Source organism: Nothoprocta perdicaria, unplaced genomic scaffold (genome assembly GCF_003342845.1).
Source record: "Nothoprocta perdicaria isolate Ctin4 unplaced genomic scaffold, notPer1 scaffold_178, whole genome shotgun sequence".
Taxonomy (NCBI): domain Eukaryota; kingdom Metazoa; phylum Chordata; class Aves; order Tinamiformes; family Tinamidae; genus Nothoprocta; species Nothoprocta perdicaria.
The window spans coordinates 291,490-312,230 of NW_020454960.1; the positions used below are offsets into that span (position 1 = coordinate 291,490).

The window sequence follows — 20,741 nt, forward strand, 5'->3', positions numbered from 1 at the left end:
CTTCATTCTCACAAGCACTAAAAATAAAACAGAACCMTTGAATTAATTTCTACCGAAATAAAGAGCTGTAAGAAAGCAAACTCAAGTTAACCACTTGAAAAAYACCTTCATATTGCTGAAATTCAAAATAATAAAAAAAAAAAGAAAAAAGAAATAAAAGGATTTTATATTAAATTGCATTGGCCAATAATCTGATAATTAGGCAATTGAATTTCTTTGTGAATAAGTCTCTGTTATATAATGGAAGCATGGAAGCCCACACAGACTATCTTGATACTCCTAATTAATTGGATCTTTGTCCTTTCATCACAAAATAAATCATACAGTATTTTAATGAAAAGGATAATTTCAGGTTTGGTAACATGAGGCAGTTAGTACCTATGGTTTAATACTGTGACAGCATCATTCAGTCTTCCTCTCTTAAGAATAAAAAGGAAAAAAAAACTCTTTTCATCAGACAAGGAAATAGTTGTTTCAGACTTATTTTTTTGCGAGAAGAAATGGTACAGACATTGTCAGAGGCATGAAAGATTATTCATGTTCAACTTTAAAAATCAGGCACATCCAAAATATTCTCTTTCAATTTGCATTTCTTTTGATCCAGGAGACTTTGGCTGAGACAAGAGAGGAAATTAAGTCAAAGGCGGATTCCTTTCCAATTAAAATCTAGTAGGGATGGGAGGATTAATCAGCTGTGCTCTCCTGTATGGGACGTGTGCCCCTGGGGCTCCAAGGGCCACTGATGTGGGTGAGTGATGGCAAGTCACACATACAGGCTTATAGAGAGAGGGTCTTCCTCASAGTCATGGCTCCAATGATACCTTTCAGATGCAAGTCACTGGTGGCGAGCTGCTCCTGGGAAAGTCAGTGATGGGTCTTGCCCTAGTATATAGCCACTCTTGCCCCAAATGCCCCATTGATCATGGATAAATAACACTCTGAAGTCAACACATGGAGAAGGGGAAAGTGATAGACCGGAGCCTAGATATGGGCCCATCCTTCAGCAAAGCTGAAGAAGGGAGCAGGAAAGGCAAATAGGAACCTCCTCAACAATGTCTCTCAGTATGGGAGTTGTGGCTATATCTGCCAGCGTAAAAAGCCAGGTGAGGAATCCTGAGCCCTCCTGTCACCTCCCTTCAGCGCCTGGGTTYAATAAGTAATTCATTTTCTGAATTTAACTTACTTTGGATGGGAGGATTGCAAGAATGAGTTCTTGCCAGACCTCTGAGCTGTGTGCAACACGGTCTGCCTTCCATAATCCCCTTCTGCAGAAAGCCTTTGGTCTTCTGATAAAGTCAACAAGGAGTTAAGTTGCCTACACTGTGGAATACATGGTAGGACTTAAAGCTGTCAGCAATAAAACCCACATCATTCATATGTGGATATGCATTAGGATTTAAATATGGGTGCCAAAAATGAGAATGCAGCTTATTGAACAAAGAACATGTTTCTGAATATAGATCAATTTTCCCATTTCTGGAAGAAAATAGAAGCTAACAGCACCTGCAAAGGCAGAAAACAAGGGAAGTACAAGAATCATGGATAATTAATGCTCAGAATGCAAAAACATCTTTCATGGAAAAACATAATGGGTCAGAAATTCAGCTGCTATATATTAGCTGATTTACATCAGCTTAGGAATGTGGTTCAGTATGATTTAATGTTTTCGCATGTTACCTGGGAGATAAATGGTTCAAAATAGAGAGATAGCTTAACATGAATTATCTGTCATCTTTTGTTGATTAATAATTTCAGATGTTGTTACCATTATTTCATATCTAGAGTCATTACACAGTAAATTAAAATACAACAAAACACTAAATGCAGCAAAGCATTACTTAACCATAATCTCTTAAAACCAAACCAAATGAAGCAAATCAATTTTAAAGTCATTAAGGGTAGCTGAAAGAGTAAGAATGGAATTATGAAATTATCTCAGGTTACAGGCTGCTTCTAGGACAGTTTGTGAACAGGACAGAGATAGAGGCYGCATTTCCAATTTTGCTCTCAAACACTGATCATTCTGAAATGCTTCGCTGGGGTGAGAACATGCTACTACAGTTTCTTTCTTTACCTGAAACTGGATGTTTCTGGCCAGTTTTAGCTTCGTTTTCTAAGGGCCTGATTTTGCTGTGCTATGACAGTCCAAAAGGCACCTCGTAATAACGTGGGAACTGCTTGCCCACTTTCAACTGAGCTTGAAGGGAGAGGAGAAATTGCGAAGGTGTGTTCCAGCAAATTGCAAAAACGGGCATTAAGTGGAAGAGACTGGACACAGGGTATGCTAGGCTGGGCCTGTGGTCACCTGTGCCACATGTCCTGCYACATGTTTGATCAGAGCAAGCCTCGAAACCTGCTGTGACCCAGACTATAACCCAGTCTTTAGGAGATGGCTGAGAGACGAATTTAGGAGCAGACAATTCAGGGCACGATCAGAAAGGAAGCAGAGGAGATGAGGGACAAGCTGTAGATATCCGGAGGGCAGRGGGGAACATCCAGGAACATTTAAGAGAACATGTACAAGCCGTAGGACAGAAAGCCATAGGAAACAAAGATACCTCTAAACAATTTGCTGAGCTGGGGCCTTGGCAGAAGAACAGAAGAGCATGAGGACTCTTTTCTTTTTTAAATGAGCAGGCTCAATTGCCTCCCTACATATCTGACCCCCTTGTAAATGAATGACATTATCAGATCTTTTTTTTTTGCATACAAAGAAGCTAATTTTTTTTTTTTCTGAAAACTTAGTGGAGCAGCTGGAACATCCTCTTCTGTGACTTTCTACCTGGCAGAAGAACAATCTGCAAGATATATGGCTGCAGAATGGTCACGTTTGCCTGGGCTACTTACTTAACATCCCCTTCAACCTTGCACAGCCTCCTTATACTTTGACTCAGTATAAGGAGTCAAATCACTCTGTTGCTGCAAAGCCAAAGATTCAAAACTTGCACCCTATACTACTGTGGATGGTGAGGATCACTGTGGCACTGTGGCAAAATGCTGATCCTTAAAGAACATTAAGTGCATCCTGGATAAATCTTAACAATGAGAGTGATACAATCCCGCTATAAAGGAATTTGCCCAGTGTGAAATACACCGCTGCCAAATGGATTCATCTCACTAAAAGGATTGTTATTTTTTTATTGACTAAGTGGCTAAAATAAAGAATACAAGTGCTCTCTTTTGCATCAAGTACAGATGCAGAGGATCATGGGCTATTGAACAACTGCCATTTTCTGCCCGCATCCAGACCTAAACTGTGCGACGCCGCAGCTTCACGCAGGCACCTAGGCAGCTTTTTAAAGGGCAGAGTGCTGCAGACTGAAAAGGCCCGTGAGCTGCCAGTTTGGTTTTCAAGCAGTTTCCCCCCTTACTATTGCATTACATTAACTACTACATTAGGCCAGAATGGACTGTTTAGCCATCCTGAAAAGCCTACACTTTACACCAACATCATTAAGAGAAAGCCTATCCTATTATTTTCCTGTCATGCTCCTGAATGAGTACTGTTTTCCAGCTCCTTTTCAGGGACGTAGRGCTCCTTCCAAGGGGAGAAGAAATCACACCAGAACTGTGCAATCCATGCTGCCAAGGGAGATGTGCCCATAGCCAGAACAAATGCAGGGAGAACAGGGGAGTGTGTTCGTACRATATTCATCATAAATCCCTTTTATTTCCTACCTTTATTTTGCAGCTGGAAGGGAGGTACAAAAAATGAAATGTTCAGGCTTAGTTCAGTAAAATCAATGAGTAAAATCCTTTTTACTGCTATCACTGAAAACAAAAGCTGTTGCTAATACCTGTCGGCTCTTGCCAGCGCTAGCAGCCTGCAGTCATTTACTGGGGTCTGTGAAGTACTCCTCACGTTTTGGAGGAGGCCCTAGAGCAATGAACAATCCTTGTACTAAGCTTAGTCTTTGTGGACCCTACAGTGATAGGGTCAAAAAAAAAATGTTGTGAGTGAATCCTTACATCRAGAAGCTGTAAGATTAAAATGGGTGTGAGATTTTTACGAAGAAATTTCTTATTGTGCAAGAAACAATATGACTGAGGCTTCAGTTGTAATTAAGCAAAGGACTTAACCTTCACATATCTCTCTGTGGGAGTGCAGCTTTGTAAGCGGTGATTTCCAAGTCCTTCAGATCCCTTGTGATTGTTGTAGAAAAGTATATTGTTCTATGATTTAAAGCTGAGACTAAAACACAGTCTGTTAATGGACAGAACATGTTTGCTGATGTCTGGATGACATGTGAAATTCTATAGCGGCACTTTGTTCCTAGGACAATAGGACTGGGATATGCTTCTCAGGGTCAAAACTGTCACCTCCCAGTGCAAATCAGACCAGGACCTGACAGTCAGCCTCTTTCCCTGAGAAAACCTCCTAAAAGACACAACAAACTGAAACAGCATCAACTGCATACTTTGAGCACATCCAAAAGAGGAAAGCACTTGCAAGTGTTCATATTTCCCAGCCAGTGATGATCATGTGTACAATAAATATTCAGCACGCAGATATGTACCTATATACATTTAAACAATTTTAACTAAAAATTGATGCAAACAAGCACGAGCAAATTCTCCTTTCTGTGTTGAACTATGAAATTAAAGATGAATCTAGAGAAGATTGAAGAAGACCTGGCCATGGAAGCAAAAAGTGGACTTCTGCTTACACAGCTTTCCAGCTACTCTGCCCCAAGCCTGTAGCATGGATACATACATGCATACATGTATATGCATGCATACACATTCATATAAAGGTGCAGCAAGATGGAGCAATAAATGCCACTTTACTTGATAATATCAGGTATATTTTTATACAGTTTTCACTGGGACATGAGGTAAAATGAACCCACTATATTGCTAGGCAGCCACKGTTCTTAAGCCCACACACTTCATACCACCGGAGAACATGTAGACGAGAAAACTCATCCTCCTGTTATTAGATCTATCTCTTGTAGCATGGGTTAAATTACCTATTAGGAAAGAATTATCTTCTTTCTGTCCTGTTGCATCCCTTCCAGTTCTCCCAAACAGCATTGCTTTCTCCCAGGACKTAACAATAAGAAGGCTACATGAGCAAGGGAGAAACAGGGATCAAGTGCATCAATGCTACTGTGTAACAATCAGGTGTCAACGCCTTGACTTGTTCATTGTAGGAGAAAGCTGGTGCACAGGTAGCTGTCAGAGAACATCTAGTGCTCAGCTGCTCCCCTCCAGTTYGGGATCTTGCAACAAAACATCCCACAGTGGTCACCTTTTGTTATAATCTCTGCTCAAAGCTGATGAGATGACACCAGTTTTACCACTGCAACTGTGATTTGTCCAGATAGATTGCACACAAAGTTTTATGGCAGACAGTCCTTTTTGCTATTCAGATTCCCAATGCTTAATCCCACCAGAGTTTAATGTAAGCATTAATTATTTTCCTCCTTGGAACAAAAGAACTTGGGCCAAAAATCAGTAGTCTGGATGGTGCCTGGATCTATGTGCTTTGAAGAATAGTTTCAATTTTACCACAGCAAGACACAAACACAAGAAACAGAACTCTACCTGGTCTCCTTAAATGTGATCTTCTTTGTCTCTCTAGAGACAAAGTAACATATGTTTTGCTTCCCAAAGCCTCACATTACATATTTATTCCTCATTTCCAGGCTGGACAAATAGAATTCAAGCAACTAATGAACAAAACTGAACTGCTGCYTTCCAGCTGTTCACATATGAAAGCTTGGTCCAAGGCCATGGATGGGCACTATCTCCCACCATATCTGAAAGTGCAGCACAGAGACATGTACCAGGGATAGACCACTTTTTTAGCAACAGGATCACAAAAATTAATAGTTAGATACTAGCCTGTACATTTGCAGAGTGTTTATTTCCCAAGCAGGTTCACCTTATGAAAAAAACATGCCCTTGCCCTTAGAACAGATGAAAAAACTGCTGAAGAAAAAAAGGCTGGTGACAAGGGATCCTGGGACACTGCACAGCTGCTCTATCCTTTCTTCTTTTCCAGGGYGAAATGTCACGACACCAGCACGAGCCACGTTCAGCCATCAATATTTATACATCCCAGGCACTACCAACTTGCTTTGGAGCACAGATTTTTTACACATAGCACAACTCCAACAGAGTGAAAGAAAACCAGCCTAATGAGAAATGAAAGGCAATTAGTGCACTGCAAGCTCTGAGTAAGTGTATTCATCCTATTTATCCACCGCCTTGTTGTTTAGAGCCTTTAAATAAGAAATCTGGCCTATTGAAAATTATTGCCTAATTAATCCTCAAAAGATGTATGAATAATGAAAGAAAAATAACAATGATGATTGTCAGAAGGAATAGAGATGAAATATTTTGTCTGGAGCAGACAGCTCTAAACCAAATATCCTCAATCATCCTGTTTTAGCAAATATAATAAAYCTGTGGGTGTTTTTTTTCTTTTCTTCTTTTTCTTCATGAAAGGCTGTAGCGTGTAAATGTAACTGGTAGCCAGTGCTGAATTTAACTCAGGACAAATAACAGTAACAAAAACCTACAGTTTATGGTAGAATGCCTTGGATGTTAGCAGCTACTTGTGAGTCTGCCTTGAATGGACATCAGCTTGGGCAGTGCTATACTGAGAAGAAAGGGCTATACAAGAGCTTTCAGGAATGAAATTCCTTGTGCACTTGCAGTCAAGTGATACAGCAAAGCCAAGAGCATTAGAAAACTGGGGAAAAGTTTCCTCTGCCTTGAGCTGATGGCTGGCAGGTAGGCAAGGAAGGAAGGAAGGAAGGATTTGAGCATTTCACCTTGGTTGTGAAAAAGCTTTGACCAACAACAACAGCTCTGTGGGGCTCTATCTATCTACCCAGCACCTATCGTTACAATTACCCAGAGCACCAGAAAGGGAGCAGCCTTGGCCTAGCTGGACTTGCTCCTGAGCTTGTTGCAGATGGGCTGAACTTCTCTTCAAATCTTTTGTCAGGTGTGATCAAGGTAACCTCCATGAGACACCGCCTCTGCTCACAGCTGATTTTGCCCAAGCTTAAATGATCACATACAACAATTAAGGGTTTAAATGCCACTACTGCTCTGCAGAAACTGAATCCTGACTGCATCCTTGCCCTGAGTGCTCAGGAACAATGGCCGGATGACAGATTACCTGGCAGTGCAAGCCCAGCAGGCAGGAATGGACCTCTGGGCTGCTTCCTACGGTCTCTAGCTGCTCCTCATGGATGGGATGTACCCCGGTTTCCACTGACTGCGCTGGCCCTAGGTCAGGATTTCTGTCTCTTTTTGGTGCCACCTTTTCCTACGTGTTCAACTCCTGGGAATTTCTAACCTTCTCATAACCAAGGGCTATATGAGAAAATCAGCCTTATTCTGTTTCCAAAGGGTCAGTCCCCCTCCTCCTCACAGCCATCCTGAGATGCACCCTATATCTTTCCATTTCCCAGGATTGCTGCTGCCCCTAGATTCCCTCGCAGCCCTTTCTGATATGGAAGAAACCCGTTTAATAGGCAGAGGAAACCTAAGTGCTAGTGGCATACAAGAAATTTAGGAGCATTTTCTCTCATAAAAAAAGTGGAATGAAACCAAAGCGAACGAGGTGTTTCTTATTACCGACCTTAAACAGCACTGGAGTGTGGAATTAAACCAAGTTCTGGCTAGACAGCCAGGTTTTTCAAGTCCAGACCTGACTTGAAAGGCTACCTGAGCAACCAGCATTCACACTAGTCAATAAAAAGCATGAACCTAGTGGGAAAAAGTCATGCCACCTTGTTGCAGGGAATGTATTTTGCAGCTAGCCCCATCTCAACTGAAAAAGAAAAGATTTTTCTCAATTAAGAAGTGTTTTCCCTAGCCAGGTTTTGACACCGCACCACCAGCAGCACCACATGCTGTCACGACCTCCAGGACTGGCCCAGTCTTGCACTAAACAAACTGCTACACTCAGGACTATCCTGGTACCCCAGGAACCAAAGAAGAGTACTGAAATAATTAGCAATCTGCTAGAGCTTTCATGTGTCCCCTGCAGCCAGCAGAATAAAAGATAAATAAGTTGTTAGCTTCTTTTGAAGACTTCTAGTCTATTTATTTATGGACTCATTTATAGGTGCCCTTCACAGAAGCATCTGACCTTTTCATAGTGATTATGGAACCTCTCCCATAAAGTCGGTGCATAATGAGAGAGCATTATCGTGCCCATTCTAGAGAGAACACGGACTGAAAGCAGGTACAGAAAATGATCCTTGTCAAAACAGACACATGTCAAACAAAGAGGCTACCACTCTACTGTATTTCCTAAAAAAAAAAAAAAAGAAAAAGAAAAAGAACAACAAAAACAGGTCTGTTTCTGCTGGAAGAACTTTTACAAGCCTTAACAGTGCTAACAGCCATCACAAATTGGGTGCTAGCTCTCACCCAAGAAGCACATCTCTGCTCATTGCCTCTCTTGGTGCAGTGGACCTATGAGCTGCCAAACTATCATGTTTTGAGGCTAGCTTCCTTCCAGTTTTCAAAGCTTCCTTTGGTGCACGGCTCAAGCTGGGCAATGGTTCCTTCTGCCTTGAAGTTAAGGCAGAGCAAGGCCTAATCACGGCTCTCCAAAGTAACCCTTGGTGCAGTCCTTTCTTCTCTGAAGAGCTGGTAGAAACCCCAGAAACTTTCAAGTAGGCACATGAGATGAGAATGTGAAAATACCTTACTCTCTTGCCCGCAGTACCTGCTGTCCTGGTCAAGGCTGCTGTCCTGCCACTCGTCTTCTTAYGATCAGCAAATACCAACCATGAATTCAATGACTCTCTGCCCTACTATGCTGGAACCTTTCCAGACAGTCTTTCGTGAGTGAAGACACCACCTCACCACCAAGGCAAGGATAAAGAAGCTCCTGCTAGACCTGCTATATCCCAGAGGGTGGAATCAAACTTCTCCATCTCTAGACACCTACAGTTCTGAGGTCTGCAACCACTGAGCATCAGCAGGGCAGGAAACCACCTCGCACAGGGAGCTATACGGAGTCTGACAAAGCACCCCTTAAATTAAAGGTCAGCTTCATAAGGGGAAGAGCCTTTCTTCTCCTTATATTACTTCCTTCTAATACTGGCTTCTAACTGCCGTACTGCTTTAAACCAGACTTCTCAGCTGAGGAATCCCTGAAAATTCACTGAACAAGCCCTTACCAGTTATCCTTTACCAATTAGGATGCAGACTGAACACAAAAGGTATTAGGAAACTGTGCAGCTCCGGGACCCCATGTTAGAGGGCCTAGAGACAGATGAGGCTTTCAGGCTCTTGGAATTTCCTAAAAAAAAAAAAAAGAAAATAGTCAGACACAAGGTGCCTCTGGGCTCTTTGGTACCAGATGCCACAAGCAGAGACACTGCAGACCGGTCTGGTGGAGCAGGGCGACACCAGCATGACTTGTTTTCTGCTCTGAAAATGCAACAAACCTCACGAAGATGCTGAAAGTACAAAAAGAGCAGGAAAGGGCAACAGGTGAACTCGGGAAGTGCCTTATTAGTTTAGGTGTCTCTGAAAAGAGCCAGGAGTCTTTTTTTTTTTTTTTTTTTCCCTCCAGTTCAAAACTTTGTGTCGTTGCAAAAAACTTAAACTTCAAGGGAAATGTCTTTTTAAAACTCAAAATTTCAGTGATTCAGGTTCTTTCAACACACTAATTTTTCCCTTTTCTTTCGATTAGGACAACCAGTGCTTTTGAAATTAYTTTCTCTTCTGGTTTTTGGCCTGTGAACAGATGAATGTGACATTCCTGCAGTTCTGTTCTACATTAAGATTTTGGACTAATGCACTATTTATAGGAGTTGGAATTTCCACCCCAAATGGTTAATGATTTGATTTTCTACTGCTGTATTTTAATTGAAATAGCCCATAACAGGATGGCTATGCCAGTAACTCTACACATCTCTACCACATTAAATAAACCACATTTCGAAGTAGCAGCTGGGAAGCTACCTAGCTTCCAAGTACAYATACAATCGTACTTCCATTTTTTTTTCCAATTGGAAATTGTAATTTCCAATACAACTRGAAAGTACAGAGCTTTCCAATTACCTCTCAGCTGGGCTTCAGCGAGGGAAGCATCACCATTGTGCAGTGCTAGGTTATATGGCCGCTCCCCTAGAACGGTGCTGTTCAGAGGTTACTTCGCATATTTGTTTTTATTGTCTTCCTCTTTTGATACTTTGAATAAAGATAAGGGTAAGAGAGCGACACATATAATGTAATTTCATTGTCTGTGCACCCACTGGGCTACATGAAGATTCAGTGCTTGCTTTCAGCTTTCCATTATTTTCTTTTTAAAGAAATAATAAATAGTTTTTCTTTTAAATGTAGAAAGCCTTGCAGGCTCTTCTCAAATCAGAAAAACTGGTAACTGTAGCTGTTACGATTATGTGTTCAGTGACATGATGGCTCTGAGGCTAGTTTCTGCTTTTAAATGATCATTTTGGCAAATAAAGATGAGTTAGTTTGCAGACCAAAGTAGATTTACTAAGCACCTTGTAATGCCTGCAGAAGCTGTGTGAAAAGAAGAAAATAATCAGGGGAAAACTTGTCTTTGAGACATAGAGCTGACCACGAGCACACCCTTGCCAGGCTAGGTCACATATTTTGCTGCTTTGTGCTTTTTACTAGATACTTGCCTTCAACTAATSACAGATTCTGCAAAGAGTCTGCAATCATAAGACTGTGCAGTAACAAGGATTATTCTAGCTAAAATCCCAAAATATTTTGGTGGGGCTTAAAAGCAATCTATTTTGCATAAAAAAGCTTATGAAGTTGTAAATCATATTTTTTTAGCATAAAGATAAGGGGTATCAACTGAGAAAAAAAAAAAAAAAAAAAGGCTGTTTTCCTTTCCCCTACAGTGAGGAAAAGGGAGAAAAGAAAATTAAGTTTTTTATTCCACTAACTGTAGAATTTCAAGTGAAAAATCACTCAACAGCATTCGTTGAGTCAAATCAAGGCCAGGCTAAATCYCCACGGATGGGAGCTGCCCCAAGCTGCTGGTAAATGGCAGCACTACAAGCAGCAATGGGCTCACTTGCAGTGCTCGTTACCAGGCTCTTCTGGGGACAGTATTTCTGCAGACAAAAGCCTAGCCCTGAGAAAAGGCTACCTGGATAGTCCAGACTCCAGTGAAGTGTTACTCTGAGGTTGTAAGCAGCATTTAGTGATCAGCAAGTATCCTTCTGGACCTTTTATTGCATTCTAACCTGAGCGGTACAGTATTTCTTGCCTGTATGAGTGTTTCTTTCTGTGTGATTGACCTGTGGTAGCAGGGAGCTGAAGTCATGCAAGACCTGATTCAGCCTGGTATTGTTTTGTGCAGTGTATCTGAGGATCTTTTCTCTGCTCGCTCTCTTATGAGTTTCACCGAGAAGTGTCTATAACTCTAAAATCCATCACGCTACCAGCCCTGTAGCRCATATTAGATTGTATATGCCAGCAGTACTAGAGCTCTGTCATGGGGGAAAGGCAGCATAAAGAAAATAAATAAATACGCACTGCCTGAGGAAGTCAATTTTAATTTCCTCTGAAGCTTTCCCTGATACAGGGCAAGATGCTGGTGCCCTTAATCATGCTGTGATAGACGAACCGTCCTCTCCAGGAGGAGGCAATGACTAAATGCAGCGCAGCTAGAGGCCCTTTCCCTCTCATGCACTGTACTAGAGCACAAGGTGCCCAAACCAGGCTTTGGTGCTGTTAACCTGCCTGGTGGAGAGAAACTGCCACAGGACAGGTCAGTCCTTCAATTATGAAGAATCAGAGGGACAATCGGCAAGAAGTGATGTGTCCCCTCCTGGTTACTGAGTCCCCAAAGTCCCACAGCCCAGGTGGATGTCATCCTTCCCATTACACTGTGTTTTCCACACAAACATTTTAATTTCTTTTCCTTGTACGTTCTGCCCATCCCTAGGAAGACAAATGATGAAAAATGAAAAGATGATGATCTCATCAAAGCATAAGCTGGAAAACGGCTTTGTTGGCTGCAAACTCCAGCTCCCTCACTTCCCACCTGCAGCCTGGTGGCTTGGCACAGGCTGTGAGGAGTGARGAAAGGCTGCTCAGGGCCCACACTGGGTTTTTCTCTGCATTTTGCATCTCCCGAAAAGCACTGTTTGTGTAGTGCAGGAATTTGTCCAAGGCTCACAAGAGAGGGTAGGTTCTCCATCCAAGCCTGATGTTACTGGGGGAGGGATGCACAAGAGAGAGATACACAAGCCAGAAACACCACAGACAGATACAGATGTGAGGGCTACAACAGTCCCATAAGACACAGGGCTAAATCTGACACACACAGGGCAGCCTAGGAGCTGATGCATTCACCTCTGCCTGAAGCCACCGCAAGAGCTCTCATAGCCCGGCCACACTGAAGAAGCAGCCAGGATAACAAGACTTCTCCTCCTGAGGAGTAGAGGGGACCTGAAGGACTAGACCACAGAACCTCCCTGTAGCTACAGAAGTAACAAAGATCAGTCCCCCCTTCTCCCTTGCTCCTTTCCCATGTCCCGTTAACCTTCAGCAGTCACTCGGTGTGCTCACCAAATGCCGTGCAGTCAGGCGATCCACGCAGCTGGTGTCTGTGTGTGCAGACACGGCCACATTGACATTTAGGGGCAGATACGCGACGCTGGCTCACTTGAGCTGCACGAGACTAGCGGCTCTGCCACCCATTTTATTGGAGACCTTTTGCATGCAGCTCCCGGTGACTTGTGTTCAACTTGGCTTGAACTTGATTCACAGCCAGCGGTCCAGAATAAAAGCAAACTTAAATAGCTGACAGCAAGTGCTCATTTTCATTGTCTCTCTTGGGTGGGAGCACCATTAGCATTCCCAGGTTCATTGCCCTGCAAACTCAATATCTGTATGTTAAATGGCATTGGGTAAGCATAGTCTTCCCCAGAGTTCAGTTCTGCTATTTGCCATTATAGGCAATCACTCCTAAGGGTTCCCAATTCTCCACACCTGTTAGGCCTGCAAAAAAGTCAGCCTATGATCGGGAAAGCCGYGGCATTGTTTTAATTGTAATAGAGATGCTTGTGTTTGGTCTCTAGCTGAGCCTTTTCAAATGAAGGGTCTCTTCAGTGAGCAGGGAGATTTGCTGTCCTTCAGGTTGAGTCGGGATGTTTGAGTTCAGACAGTATCAGCAGAGACAACAGGTAAAGAAATACACCAGGAGAGGCTCAGGGGAGAAAAAAAAAGGGAGGAAAAATCTCAGCAAAGAGTTTAGAAAGAGAGTGAGAAGATTCAAGACAGATAAATGAGATTTAATCRGAATAAACAAGTAGCTGGGAGGAAAAGAGAGAAGGAAAAAGTTGCACTGGAGTCCACAGAAAAAAAAAAAAAATGGGAGAGTTTCATCTCAGATGCAGCTGCTTCAGTTCACCTCTTAGGAAGCCCTTGCTGAGAAGTGCGATCATACTACTGTACATACATTAAATGCCACTTCTCCCAAAAGCTGACCACAGTTGCRTGGTCTGCCATGTGTGTGACTCCCTGTTTTGCAAACTAGCCTCAAGTATACGTGAGGATCACCACTGGTGAAGGACAGAACTCTGGATGAAGATCTTTCTTCAGTGGTAGCATTTCTAGGAGCACTTTGTTCTTCCTTCTACAATCCTTATTCATCTTTTCCTTAAATGCTGTTCTTCCTCACTGCGGACCCTGATAGACATTCCCTCCTCTACTTGGCTGCTTGTAAGAATTGACATCCTTGTCATGTTTCTTCAAATTTGGTCAGAGTCAGGGGAAACTAACTGAAGAGGATTACTACATGCGTCCTGTTTCCTTTGGAAGCCACAYGAAAAATATTACAGACAGGCTTAGAAAGTAGTTACACCCATTAATCTTCGATTGACCTTCCTGATGCTGTCTCAAAGCTGAGAGCAGCAAACCATGCATTTTCCATTTGACTTGCTATGTACTTGTTCAATAGGTCAAAAACTAGGACATGTCTTGAAAGCCTAATATGAGATGTGGGTAACTGGAAAGCAGCTGCTTGGTGCCACTGGTCTAGACCAGCTCAAAGGCTTCATGATGCACTTGCTCTTCTTCTTCTGGCAAAGAAGCTGCCAGCTCAGAGGCATCACAGCTCYGTGACAAGAGTTTAACTTGAAAACCAGGAGCTGTCGTTACTGCAAACCTTCACTCCCAACTATATAGGATCTCACATCATTAATATGGAATGGGATCTGCCAGAGATTTACAAAGTAAGGAAAGAGCTTCAGGTACTCTCAAACACGAGAAAGTGCTACTCCTGCCACACTGAATTTCTGCATATATGGTATCTGTGATCTTTGAAATGGACACTGGTTAAATAAATATAAGGCTAGAGCTGTGCTATCCAAAAACACAGTGCCAGAGGACACCCTGGCCAGTGCAACACAACTGCCAACCCCCCTGTAATGGCAGAAGGGCCCCGGCAGAGCTTGGCTTAAGCCAACTAGGCCTTTCCCAATTTCTGCAGCTATCACAGGCTGTCCAACAGATCATGTCCAACAGTCAGTTTTGATGTGGACATCCTGCTTGGAGCCTGAAGGAGTTTAACGGTASGGACAAGGTCGAGAGCAGCCAGCTRGCCTGAGAGCCAGAAAACGCTCTCTGCTAATGTGTAATTTACCAGCACAGCTGTAGCCCACAGCTGGCAGCAGCCCTGACAGAACAAGCTTCCATTCTACATTGCGAACACCATTCACCAGTTGCTCTCTATGACTTGAATCCCTAGCAAAGATGGCCATTCTTTAAGGATCATCGTCCCTTAGCAGCCAATCCTTCTACGTTGTATATAAAATAGAGGTGCTTTTTTTTTTTTCTCCTGTTTATAATGCCGATATAGATGCTTCCAAATTTATTTTAATCTAATTTACACACTCTGGGGAAACATTTGCTGGTTCACAGTTTCCAGAGTACCTCCAGAGCCTGGCACAGCTAACCATCACCTGCTGGTATTGTCAGAGAACTCTAACAGTAAGCCATCTTAACAAAAACACAGGGAARTAAGTAAAACACAGGGAAGCACATTGTTATAGCATTTTAGCGACCGGGAATTAAACAGAATGACATGCATGTTGAGGATATTCTCACAGAGCTCTGAAGAGTTTTTGAGAAAAAAAAAAAAGCCAATTTCAGAAAAATTCTATACTGCATCCCGAAAGTGAATGATTAGTTTCATATTTCACTTTATAAATGTGTTTGGAGTATATTACTTCACAGTTATTGCATTGTCACAGGTAACTGATTTAAAATGTTATTTCTTCTTTAATTGTTTCCTCTGAAAGCAAGACTTTCAATTAAAATTCACATTACCTTCATGGTTCTACCCTGTCGATTGGCTTCATTGATGTCTAGTAAGTTGAATGTTTTCTTGCAGATGGAACATTTTTCTACCATCTTGCATCACTGACAACATCTTCTCTTCTGTGGGAGCAYGGCTGAATCTCGCTCTTCTCTCTCTGACCATTCTTCTCAGAGAAGCTTATTTTTTGTGCTTTTTACCTTAATATTAAATTTGATTAAATGTGGTAAACCAATTCAGGAATTATTATTCAGGAACGATAGGGCCTCGAGGACTGGAAGGAGAACAAAGAAAAAGGCAGCTTAGTGTCACTCTATCATCACCTCATTTCTGTAAAAATGATGGAAGGAGAATACTGAGATCAGCTCCCACTGAACACTTGTCCTAAATGCTTTCTCAGAATGGCAGCATTTTCTTGACTCTGCCTCGCTCGGAGTGTCTCAGTTACAGCTCACTGGCCTACAAAGACTTTCAACACTACCAGTCTGCAAGTATGATGACTGCACAAAAAGAGGAACAACCCAAAAACACCATCTACAGCATCTCCCCCTTCTCCCTGAAGAATCCAGAGAACGTTCAAACCACCTGAAACAAAGCAGACCATACACACAATGTGTTTTTACACATTTATATACATATATATGCTTAATCAGCATGGCCATCACAGAAGATGTGTGGAAACAAATCAGGAATGCTTTACAACTGAGTTCAGATAATGGAGCCACTTTACAGCTGCAGGAAATGTGAGGGAGGGTTTTGTGCTGTCCTYAGCTCCCGTGGAGATCAACATGACCAAGTATTGACACTGAACATGTTTAGAGGATAGGAAATAACTTCCCAGCTGGCTATATTGTTTCTAAAAACCAAGTTTGTTCATCCTGGTGCTATGATGAGGTGTGAAAACAAGGTTTCAGTCTTTGTAATCAGGCTTTCTACTAACCCGGAAAAGCTGCAAATAGTCCTTACTGATAGTCCTTATTTGGCCAGCTGCAGATAGTCCTTACTGATTTCAAACAGTAAGCCTTGTCTAAAATGCCATGGTACCATTTCCCTCAACAGGGCAAAACCCTGGCTAACCCAAAATTCAAACAGTGGAACTATCCTATGCAGATGGGGAGATATATGTCACCAGGCAAGGGCTGTAGTCTTGCACTGAGACAGAAAACATCACTGTCACCAGAATATCTATAAAGGTGTAGTAATCTGTGGAGACAATCTGTGTAATCAAATGAACAAGGAAAGGGGAGCCACGGAGCACCAGGTTTTGCTTTTTTTTTGAAGATTCACCACACCGCAGTTGTCATTCTTCTTAACAAGGTGTCTAGGATTGGATTTCTCCAGTGCTGTCACAAGGACAGCAATTGCTGAGGATTTCTGCAGCTACACATGAATTCTCTACTTGTATGTTTTTAAAGAAATTCTTCCTTCTCCATCCTGCCCTCTAACACATGTGTCAGTGCTGCTGAATTTGTTCAGATTCCTTTCTTTCCAGATGCAAAGAGTCAATCTCAAAATAGTGCTCAAGGAAGTACTTTTATTTTATTTTATTTTATTTGCCTGAGGTGACATTGTAAAATTAACTACTTGGCCTGCACTTTTAAATATGCAATAATCAAAATTCTAATTAACCAGACTCGAATTTTCTTTATACCAGTTTTAGGGGTAAACTGAAAATGTCTACACCCAACCAAAATTTCACACGTACTATACTGTGAAGCACCTGGGTATTACAGCTATAGACCAGGGTCCAAACAACAGAGACRGATGACGGGTATGCTGGGATTCCCATGTTGCTTCTCGAGCTATTCAGAGGGCGAACAAAAAACAAGGCCAGAGAAGACAAATCCTGAAAACCAGTGTCCAGCTGCTCTACACTGACAAACCCAAACTCACAGGAGAGYGGAACTTTCCTAAGCCTCCAAAATCAGAGATAGAAACATGCTACACCAGCCCAGAACAGGGGCCCATCTAGCTAACTGTAGAGCTCAGGCATCTCTGCTGCCTTTTGATTCCCTGATAATCTCTTGCATCACAAGAAGAGGCTAAACAGGCTCGTCCTCATCATTAACATGCATCTTACTGGCTACTGTCTCATTCCTCCCCTTGGCACCAGTCATTTTTGATTTTTTCTCCCTACATGTTACTGCCGTGTGGGCAAGTAGTGGGCAATATCTCACTGAACTCTAGTTTAATTCCTAGATCTCAGAACATCTACTTGGCTTGTGACAAAGCCAACCTGTCATCCAAAGTAATTAAAGCTATTCAGGATGGCCAGATTCACTAAGATCCATGATAGTGACTGAGATGCTGCTGGAAGCAATTGTTTGAAGTCTTTCTGCATCTGTTGTCACTTGAGACAGGAATAATGGGCCAAGGATATTCAGACCTTGGGTGAAATGATTTGCTCTTTGGAGCTTCTGTCTCTCTCCATGGCCTGAGACAGAGGTTATGGTATCCGATTAAAGCACCTCAACTAGGAATCTGAGACTCAGCAAGATCAGCAAGTTCTCTGGCCTTAGAAAGGTCAATGATCTCTGTAATCATCTTAAACTGATGCCCTAGAAGAGCTGGTGCTTTCATGGCCTGAGCTGGTGCTAACAGGGACCTTGCCAGCTGTGGCTCTGCTTTCTTACACACAAGATACTGGCCCTACTCTCCAGGAGGGACTGTGTGATTCATAATCCCTCCCAGGGCAAGGAGTTTGCATCTCAGTCTCTAAACAGCAGGAGGCAACACACTGGATATTGCCATGGTTAGACTCAGTTTTATCTCTGGTTGAGCAGAATATTAATGCTTTGGTCTTTAGAGTGATTAGGGTCAGGGCTGTTTAAGATGATGAGGATCCACTTCTTTATGAGCAGCTCTTCTGATTTTCTGTCTCTTCCTATATATTTTTTTAAAGGACCAGGTAATTACTTTGTACTGAGAAATCAATGTCAAAGCAATCACTAGTGTCATCTCGTTGCCTTCAGAAAACTGCAGCAAGAATTAATCCRACTCCACAATCCTTCCTTCCCCTGTAATAGACAGAAAAACCTACACAAAACCTACACCTCTCACAGTCTGGTGGCCTCCCTCTGAAATGCCATCCCCACCTTGAGTCCTCACAGACCTAGTGGGTAACAGCAGCGACAGTATCAAAGCAGCRAGAAAGGGAGCTGAGAGGCAGAAGGTCCCTGCTCGTTCCCTTCCTCCTCTGCCCGCGGGTCAAGATGGATATCAAGTGTCACCAGAATTAGTATATTCAGGACAGACAGTATATGGACACATTAGGAAAAAAACTATTATTCTATTCTCTTAACTTGTGGAAATGCACAGTCCGTCTTATCRTCCATGTAGAGAGGAGATGAGTGGGGAGAGATTTTAGTAGAGAGCTTTGTAGTACACATAAACTTTTGCTCTAAATGCCATTTTGTTTTTGCACTTTCCTGTCCCTGGAGCTCCTTATTATCCAACCCAACTCAGCTTATGGAGAGAAAGAATGAGATAGAAAGGCATTAAAACGGATGGTGGTTGCAGAACAAACCGCTCAAACAGCCCGCCAAGGAGAGGATTTTCTGCTGGAGCAGGGGGGCTTCTTCATCATGTACCTCATGTGTTTACCCCTGGGCTATCATTATACTAGTGACATTTCCAGACTGAGAGGGAACACCTGGTAACCATAGGAACAACATTTTCATATCTGCCCGTAAATTCCCTCGGTTCTCATTAAGGCGTTCATTTATAACAACAGCACCAACAACATGGGAACAGCAAGAGTCACTGGCGCCTCTTCCTCTCTCATGCGACAGGTACAACCTGGATCCAAGTTGTCCTTACGCTGTAAGATACAGTTCGCAGCGTGAACTCTGTCCCGGCTGCCCTTCCGAGYAGCGATACCTGCTGCACTGTCTGCATTTTCTCCCTTTCTATAAAATCTGTTCATCAATCTTGCGATTGAAACAAAGGCCTGACTCATTTTCTTTCCAGCAGGCTTCTCAAGGAGGTGTATAAATGTGTTTTCCTTGACAGAAGGAAGAATTCCTGCCCAGGCCAACACAGCTCTAAGATCAGGCGCACGGCACGACTGCAAGTTTTACAAATGTCAAGTGGACACTTGTGGAAGGGTTCAGCTTCTGAGTGCGCCAGCGCAAGCTAGGGAACGACACAGTGTGGAGAAACTATGAAATCTCAAGCAAATGACAGGTAGATGATGAAACAGCAATGTGCAAGAAATCAAACCCAAGGAASCAACAGCTGCAAAGTTCAACGACGTGCCGAACTTCAACACAAATTATTTCCTCCTCTGTGAAACAATAAAACTCGCCAAACAATGTGAAGTCGCTGACATGATTTAAAAAGATGGATGGGCTGGTAGGTAGTCRAGAGTGTTTCCTTTATTGTTCCTGCAGTCACTGTTCAGAAATACATTTGTTTTGGAGTCCATGTGAATTATTGTCAAAAAATGACAAATCTCTTTCGTACTGTAGGCTACAGGTGGCGCAGGCCTCGTTTGACTTTGTTCTGCTAAGAGAAAAAAGACTCACAACTCAGCAGAGACCAGGGCTGCTTTAGCTTCAAGTTTTTGAAGACTTGTTGCCGCTGGAAAATTTCCTTTTGCTACAAAAGCACATCAGTTAATACAACTTAAACATGACTGTCAACAGAAATATCTCATCTTGAACCTTTAGACATGTTCCCTGAAGAAGCTCTAKAGGTGGGCAAGTAAACTCATTTGGTGTTTTGATTTTTTTTTTTTTTTTAGCAGTTTCCAGTTCAAAATATTAAATATTCCTCCAGTTCCCATATTCTCCTCCTCTTTCACTACCCCATTGCTCCTAGTTGTCCATAGTCACCAGTTTGGGCCAATTTAAAGGGCTCAATCCACAGGTGATGCAGCCTCACACAGATCTGTAGATTGAGTTACATATAGCAACTGACCACTTATTTAAGGGTGCTTTTTAATGTTTGGAGGATAGGTGAGCTTTTCACATTTATCATCGCAGGCACAGAAATAAGATTCCTCCTTCTAGATAGCGACTGCTCAGAGCATTACTCTTTCATTGCTTCATCAGTTCTCACACCAGACTACAGCAGCTTTCAAAGTGAACGGTATTGTGACCAATACTGAGAAAACRTAACCTTAAGCAAATTGCCAAAGAACAGATCAAGTTTACCTGACCATTTAGTCATTAAGCATCACTTGAAAGTGTTGAAACAAAACACGTTGACTATCCAGATCTACAATAACTACAGAAATTGATTTAAAATGCTGCCAAGCGTGGGCCAGCTGCAGTGATGTGCTATACCATGTATATGGTATTAATAAGGAAACAGTTATTTCAGTCACTGACAAACTGGGTTCATTTTCAGTGTCACCTGGTTCATGTCCAGGAATCCCTGCCCTCTTAACCCCCATTTCTCCTTCATTCTTACTTATTCAGACCATAGTCTGTTAAAACAGAATGGCTTT

At 42.4% G+C, this 20,741-nt stretch overlaps 1 long non-coding RNA gene across 1 annotated transcript in view; it reads right to left on the reverse strand.

Moving 5' to 3' along the window:
* Nucleotides 1-15,010: 15,010 nt before the first annotated feature.
* The window catches only part of LOC112944906, a 48,721-nt gene continuing 42,990 nt past the window's right edge, over nucleotides 15,011-20,741 (reverse strand). The window contains exon 3 of the long non-coding RNA XR_003248859.1: nucleotides 15,011-15,563. This is a non-coding gene — a long non-coding RNA (uncharacterized LOC112944906). The remainder of the gene's footprint in view (nucleotides 15,564-20,741) is intronic.